Source organism: Triturus cristatus, chromosome 7 (assembly GCF_964204655.1).
Source record: "Triturus cristatus chromosome 7, aTriCri1.1, whole genome shotgun sequence".
In the NCBI taxonomy this organism is placed as follows: Eukaryota; Metazoa; Chordata; class Amphibia; order Caudata; family Salamandridae; genus Triturus; species Triturus cristatus.
In genome coordinates, this window is record NC_140590.1 from 1,775,705,673 (window position 1) to 1,775,713,617 (window position 7,945).

Consider the following 7,945-nt stretch of genomic DNA (forward strand, 5'->3'; position numbering starts at 1 on the left):
GGGGAAAGGGGCGGGCACTGAAGGTGTTAATACTGTTATTATTGGTAGCAATAATAACAACAATAATAATAATAATAATAATAATAACAACAATAATAATAATAATATGTGGGAAGGGAAGGGGCGTCGGCATGTTTTTTGTTGGCATATGTTGTTGCCCGATGCCCTCCCTTCCCCCTTCCCTGTCTCTCCCTCTCTTACTCTCTCGGGGGCTTATTTGCAAGCCCCTTGCGCCGCCGGTGCGTCACTTTTAACATGGGAAAAGGGAACGTAGGGGCGGCGCAAGGGGCTTGCAAATAAGCCCCTCGGTTTCTGTCTCCCTCTGTCTCTCTCTCAGTCTCTCCCCCAGTCTCTCTCTCTGTCTTTCCCTCTCTCTCAATATCTGTCTCCTTCTGTCTCCCTCATTCTCTTTCTTCCTTCCTCCCTCTGTCTCCCTCTCTCCCTTTCTCTCTCCCTCCATCTCCACCCCCTCGCTTTCATTGCCTACCCTTCTATCTCTCTCTCTCCCTCCCTCTTCTACTCTTTCTCCTTCTCTCTCTCCCCCTCTCTCGCTCTGTTTCTCCCTCCCTGTATCTCTCTCCCGCCCTCTCTCTCTTCCTCTCTCTTTCCTTGTCTCTCACCCTGCCTCTCCCTCTCTGTCTCTCTCTCTATCCCTCTCTCTCCCTCTCTGTCCTTCTCTCTCCCTCCCTCTTTCTGTCTGTCTGTTTCTCTCTTTTGCTCTCTCTTTCTCCTTCCGTCTTCCTCTCTCCCTTTCTCTATCCCTCTATCTCCACCCCCTCTCTTTCATTGCCTAGCCTTCTATCCCTCCCTCCCTCTCTCTCTCTCTCATTCTCTCTCTCTCTCTGTCCCTCTCTCTCAGTCTCCCTCCCTGTATCTCTCTCCCTCCCTCTCTCTCTTTTTCCTTCTCTCCCTCCCTGCCTCTCTCTCCCTCTCGCGCTCTCTCTCTCTTTCCACGTATCTCTCTCTCTCTCTCCCTCTCTATGTCTCTCTCTTTCGTTCTCCCTCTCTTATCTCTCCCTCTCTCTCTCCCCCTCGCGCTCTATCTTTCTTTCTCTCTCTCTTCTGCTTCAGTCACTCCCTCAGCCCCACTCTTTCCATCCTCTGCCTTTCTCCTATCTCCCTTTGCTTCTCTTCCCATTGCCCCGATCTCGCTATCTGCCCCATCTCACTCCTTCCTCGCTGGTGATCCGTCATTCGTTTCCATCCTCCCCCGGACCGCCCTCACTCGAACCAGCCCAGTCTCTTCCCTCCAGTCCGGCTTCAGGCGGGCAGTGCGCCAGGGGACACTCATGAACTCGGAACAGACCGCTCTGTATCCTGCTCGGAAGCCCCCCGCTCGGCTAGGGGCGCGAGGCCCGCCGGTGGAGTCTGGGGGGCTGGGGCAGGGGGTGCTGTCAACGTGATGGACACCCCGGCGTTGCGGGTGACAAAAAGTTGCCCTTGGGTGACACTTGACGTGGTATCGTCCAGATCACTAACGAATGAATGAATAATAAACACACATGGACGCATGGGCCTCTTCCACACTCGCTCCCCAGCCTCTCCACCCCTCTTCCCCGTTCCCTTGAGCCCGACCCCCGTTTGTCGCATTATCTCTGCTTAGCGCCCTCGGTCTGGATGCCACCACCGAGGTCCCGTCTTCCTTCTTTACCGCTCCACCCTGGCTTTGCAACTCGCCCTCTCGCCTCCTGCACCCCTTCCCTCTCCCTGTCCTCTCTCTGCCCCATCTCCAGCCTTGCCCAAGCTCTGCCCTCCACCCTCAAGCGCCCTGTTGAGCTGTGAACCCTCACGCACCTTTATCTTCCTTGTCTCCTCCTGTCCCCTTTCTGCTCGAGACCCCCCTCAGTCCGCAACATCTCCCTCTCCCACCCCTCACTCCTTGCCATCGTCCCAGCTCGCCCCCCTCACCCCCTCCCTCAGGCTCTGCACCAAAATCCTTCGCACGCCAGCGGCCCCGACTCACTCGGTGCCATCCCGTCCACGGCCCACTGTCCCCTGGTAGCGCACCTCAGCGCCTCACTGTGCCACCCCCCGTCACCCTGCCCTCGCCCCCACCCCGAGGGAGCCCCGCGGATCCCACACCGCGCTAATTGCTGCGGCAGGCAGCGGAGAATGTCAGTCTTACCTCAGTCACTGCCTCCTCCCTGCTGGTGGCAGACAGAACCGGCGCGGCACCTGCGCCCCTCTGCGCGGCATCAATTATTCAGTGGTGGAGAGGGATGCGGGAGGCGGCCTCCTGCGCGGCGTGCACCTCAGTCATGTATACCTCCTGCGCGGCGCATACTGGCGCATAACTCCCTCACCTATGCCTCCTGCGCGGCGCATACTGGCGTGGAACTCCCTCACCTATCACTCCAGCGCACACAGGTGCGCACCACCCTCACCTATGCCTCCTGCGCGGCGCATACTGGCGTAGAACTCCCTCACCTATTACTCCAGCGCACACAGCTGCGCACCACCCTCACCTATGCCTCCTGCGCGGCGCATACTGGCGTGGAACTCCCTCACCTGTCACTCCTGCGCTGCGCACACAGGCGTCCACCTCCTTCATCTATCACTCCTGCGCAACGCACACAGGCGCTCACCCACTCACCTATCACTCCTGCACTGCGCACACATGCGGCCTCCTGTGCGGCGCATACTGGCGTGGAACTCCCTCACCTATCACTGCAGCGCACACAGGTGCGCACCACCGTCACCTATGCCTTCTGCGCGGCGCATACTGGCGTGGAACTCCCTCACCTGTCACTCCTGCGCTGCACACACAGGCGAGCACCCCTCCTTCATCTATCACTCCTGCGCAGCGCACACAGGCGCGCACCCCCTCACCTATCACTCCTGCGATGCGCACACAGGTGGAGAGGGATGGGGGAGGCGGTCTCCTGCGCGGCGCATACTGGCACATAACTCCCTCACCTATCACTCCTGCGAAGCGCACACAGGTGGAGAGGGATGCGGAACACAGCTTCATGCGTGGCACATACTGGCGCATAACTCCCTCACCTATCACTCCTGCGAAGCGCACACAGGCGCGCACCTCCCTCACCTATCACTCCTGCGCTACACACACAGGTGGAGAGGAATGCAGGAGGCGGCCTCCTGCGCTGCGCACACAGACGTGCAAATCCTTCATCTATCACTCCTGCGCGGCGCACACAGGTGGAGAGGGATGCGGCCTCCTGCGCGGCGCATACTGGTGTGGAACTCCCTCACCTATCACTGCAGCGCACACAGGTGCGCACCACCGTCACCTATGCCTCCTGCGCGGCGCATACTGGTGTGGAACTCCCTCACCTGTCACTCCTGTGCTGCGCACACAGGCGTCCACCTCCTTCATCTATCACTCCTGCGTAGCGCACACAGGCACGCACCCCCTCACCTATCACTCCTGTGCTGCGCACACAGGCGTGCACCTCCCTCACCTATCACTCCTGCGAAGCGCACACAGGTGGCGAGGGATGCGGAACACGGCTTCATGCGTGGCACATGCTGGCGCATACCTCCCTCACCTATCACTCCTGCGCTGCGCACACTGGTGGAGAGGGATGCGGCCTCATGCGCGGTGCATACTGGCATGGACCTCCCTCACCTATCACTCCTGCGCTGCGCACACAGGCGTGCACCTCCCTCACCTATCACGCCTGCGCAGCACATACAGGTGGAGAGGGATACAGGACACAGCTTCATGCATGGCACGTACTGACGCATAACTCCCTCACCAATAACTCCTGCGTGGCGCACAAAGGCGCGCACCCCCCTCACCTAACACTCACATACCTCTAGCGCCGCACACACAGCCACGCACAGGTGCACACCTCCTTCACGCATTCCTCCTATGTGGCTTGCACCTCCCTCACATATACATAAGGGGTGGGCGGAATTTGCGAAATTGACTTTCGCAAATTATCGCGAAATTGCGCAAAATCTCCGCGAGTACGCGGAACTTTCGCGAAGATGCAGAGATTGCTTTTCACGCCCGTTCGCGATGTGTTTTTGCGTGCTCACGGGGAAATATATCTCCAACTTGCCCATGTGGTCGCTAATGGGCGCGGCCATCTTGCTCGCGATGCTTATTTCCTGTTCCGGGTCGAATGACATGTTCGCGATCGATCGCTATGACGTGTTCGCGATCGCAAACTCTCGCGGGATAGCGCGACCTGCTACCAACAATCCAACATCTCGTGGCGCACGCGAACGAATAGGAAAACTCGTTGGCGAACGCAGGTACCCAGTAAGTCGCGACCGCACGCGCAAGAACGCATTTTTAAAGCGTGAACAAGAAAAATACTTCCGTTTTGCGGCAGATTGCGAAAGTTTTGACATTTTCGCGCTCTCCGCGGAACACGAAAATGTCAAAATATCGCAAATTCCGCGAAAGGAACAAAATTTACCGCCCAGGCCCAATATACATACCTTTATTTATTTATTTATACTTTTAATATGAGAAAAAGTGTCGTGCTGGTGGCGCAAGGGGCTTGTAAATAAGCTCCCTCGTGCCCTGTGCACACAGCCGTGCACCTTCTATGAGGTGCACACAGGCACGCACCTTCCTCTTGCATACCTCCTGGTAGCGTACAAAGGCAAAGAGGGATGCGGGAGGCAGCCTCCTACGTGACGCAGACAGGTGCGGACCTCCCTCATTCATAACTCCTGCGCAGCACACACAGGTGCACACCTCCCCACACATAACTCCTGCGCAGCACACATAGGCATGCACCTCCCTCACACATACCTCCTGCATGGCACACACAGGTAGAAACCTCCCTCATACATACCTCCTGCACGGTGCACACAGGCCTGCACCATTCTCTTTTAAATAAATCCTGCGTAGGGCACACAGGCACGCACCTCTCTCCCGCATACCTCCTGCATGGCACACATAGGCAGAAAGGGAGAGTGGAAGGCAGCCTTTTGTGCGTCACACACAGGCGCAGAGGTGCGCACCTCCCACACCCATACCTCTTGCGCAGCACACATAGGTGTACACTTCCCTCACACATACCTCCTGCACGGCACAAACAGCTGCACAGAGGCATGCACCTCCCACACGCATACCTCCTGTGCAGCACACACCTCCCTCATGCATACCACCTACGCGGCTTGCACCTCCCTCACATATACATACCTCGTGCCCTGCGCACACAGCTGCGCACCTCCCTCATGCATTACTCATGCATGACACACACAGGTGCGCACCTCTCTCACGCATACCTCCTGGTGGCACAAGTAAAGAGGGATGCGGGAGGCGTCCTTCTACGCGATGCACACAGGCGTGCACATACCTCTCAGATAACTCCTGTGTGGTCACACAGGTGCACACCTTCCTCATGCATACCTCATTCACAGCACACATAGGCAGAGAGAGATGCGGGGGCAGCCTCCTGTGTGGCGCACACAGGTGTGCACCTCCCTCAGATATACCTCCTGCGTGATGTACACAGGTGCACACCCCCCTCACACATACCTCCTGCACAGCGAACACAGGAGCACACCTCCCTCACCTATGCCTCCTGCAAGGTGCACACAAGCATGCACGTCCCTCATGCAGAACTGCCCTGTGCATACAGGTTCTTACCTCCCTCACCTGGATACAGGCATGCACCTCCCTCATGCATACCTCCTAAGCTGTGCTATCTCGATGCCAAGGTCATACTGTCTGTACCCGCCGCTCTAAGGGTGGGAGCAGGCCTATCTAGTGAGAAAGGTATGCACTAATAAGAACAGGGTATTCATTAGTATAGCAAAGCTCAACCTTGGAGAAACAAAAACTATTGCAGCTGCTTTCAGCGAGGCCAGAGAGGAGAAGTTAGTTTTGATCATGGCTCAAAATGGCAGCTGAACATAAAATGGTGCTGCGAATGCTAACTTAAGATGTACAATGCATGAGCAACACAGCTAAACATTTTTATTCCAACAGACCCTCCTTTTAGCATTCGCTAAACGTTTATATTACTGCCTAGAAACAGATAACATATTGCAGGAATAAAAGCTACCGCTACAAGCTGATGTATGCATAGTCAATATTCGAAGATTCACTCATCAATCAGCATAATGTCGTTAATATCTTTCTGCAACATGGTCGCAGCATTACTGTCATGGACTGATATCTTTGTGTTAAGTGTCAGAGCACTTACACAACAAGCGCAACAAGCCAGGAGGAAGTGTATGCAAAGGCAACATGTGAAGATAATAACAGCAACTGCCACCAAAAAGATAAGGATCTTCCAACCCCACGTTGTTAGCATAATCCAGAACCAACTGATAATGTCCAAGTACCGGTCTCTTGGTGTAGGTCTGATGATAGTCTGTGCAATTTTTGTATAGCTTTATACACACTGGGGGCATGGTCTGATATGTAAACACAACAGCTACTGCCAATGACGCGACAGGCCCCTCCCCGATCAGCAAGGATGACGTCTAACACCATCCGGTTTTGTAATGTAACAAGCCTCGTAGCCTGGAGCTCAGCAGTAATATTGGTCAGCATCCCTGCTGTTGTATGAATAACCCCTATCCACAACTCATGTGAGCCCACGAAGCTGAAGGCTGTTAGCCATGCGGCCCCAGAAAGGTAGAAGACCCCTTGCAGCATTATCAAACTGCTGCCAAACCGTATCTGTTTGATCTATATCCTCAGTGTCCACCACCCTTCTGACTCGGGGCAAGTATATGCTCCTAAATTGCAGCCAATGATCTTTATGGTAATTGGGCGGAGCTATATACCATGGAGGAAGGAGAAAAGAAAGCTAACACCTGCCCGACCATCCCTTTGGGAGCCAGACATAAGCTTAGGATACACAGACAAAATAGACATTAGGGGGTGGGATTAATGGCGGACTACCGGTCGTTCTCAATCTGTATGTGGAATTGCATCTGCTCTCGCACACCTTTATCCTCCCGGTCCCCTGGACATAGAAACTAGCTGTTGTGTTGAACACTGACAGTGGTATTGGCTGGTCCTCTGTAACATTACGAACCTGGAAAGATTGGAAATAATCAGACATATTAAACCCTTGGAAATCAGCCATTTCCATTCAAAACCAGGTCTCGTTCTTTACCTTTTTGTGTGCGTTCATACAGGACCTTAAGAATAATTTACCAAATGTCTCTTGTCCTGTCGGCCCTGTGATGGAAATGTACATTCTGTACCACGGTGCAAGAATCAGCCGGTGTCCTATCCAGAGTAGAAAATTGGGGATGAGGACGCACCATACTGAGCAATTCAAATCAACCCTTTCAACTACTGATGTATGACAGTGGCATGGACAGCAAAGTATTACTTTTATGAGTCACTGAGGGAAGCAATCTACAAATCCAACAATTAGTGGTATTAGACACCTCATGAGCCTGATGCAACAATTGTATAAATACATTATTTGCATAAGACTTTCGGTGCTCTCCTTTGTGAGGGGCCAAAGTAACAAACTGTGTTCAGGGGAAATGGGTGTTGTACCAACCAAAGAATGTACAGGATACTTTTCCTCCTGGAAGCAAGCTATTCCAAGTACTGTTATTAATGCAATCACAACTATCAATACAAAAACTATTTTACTCTTTTTGGACCAGCCCTGTTGCGCTAGTCGCGGTGATGCAAATGGCTGTTCGTCCTCCTCAATGGGCTGACCAAACAGATACATTATGTAACAAGGAAAAAGGAATGCACTAAAACTGATGGCAAGGGCAAGTGTTCCCAGTGTCCGTCAGAGCCTCACGGGTAGACTCCTATTGCCCATCAACGTTGGCGCTCTTGAGCATCGGCTGAGGAGCTGCTCAGTACTAGCTCTCTATTAATCCCACGCCATCCAGGATGATGTACCCCCCCAAGCGGGAGCACATTCTATTTATCCTGTCCAATGTCAGAACAGTGCACCAATCTCGTCTCACCCTGAACTAACACCGTTGGTACTACAGCAATTTACTCCCTAACTTGCACAGTCCATCCCTG

General features: G+C 53.9%; 1 protein-coding gene across 2 annotated transcripts in view; it reads right to left on the reverse strand.

Moving 5' to 3' along the window:
* LOC146813071 (rap1 GTPase-activating protein 1-like) overlaps positions 1 to 2,191 on the reverse strand; it is a 267,450-nt gene extending 265,259 nt beyond the window's left edge. The window contains exon 1 of one of the 2 annotated variants that reach the window (XM_085620062.1): positions 2,126 to 2,191. The gene's annotated coding sequence lies outside the window, so the exon portion shown is untranslated. The remainder of the gene's footprint in view (positions 1 to 2,125) is intronic. The other variant, XM_085620063.1, reaches the window with a different exon arrangement.
* Between the last annotated feature and the right edge of the window lie 5,754 nt (positions 2,192 to 7,945).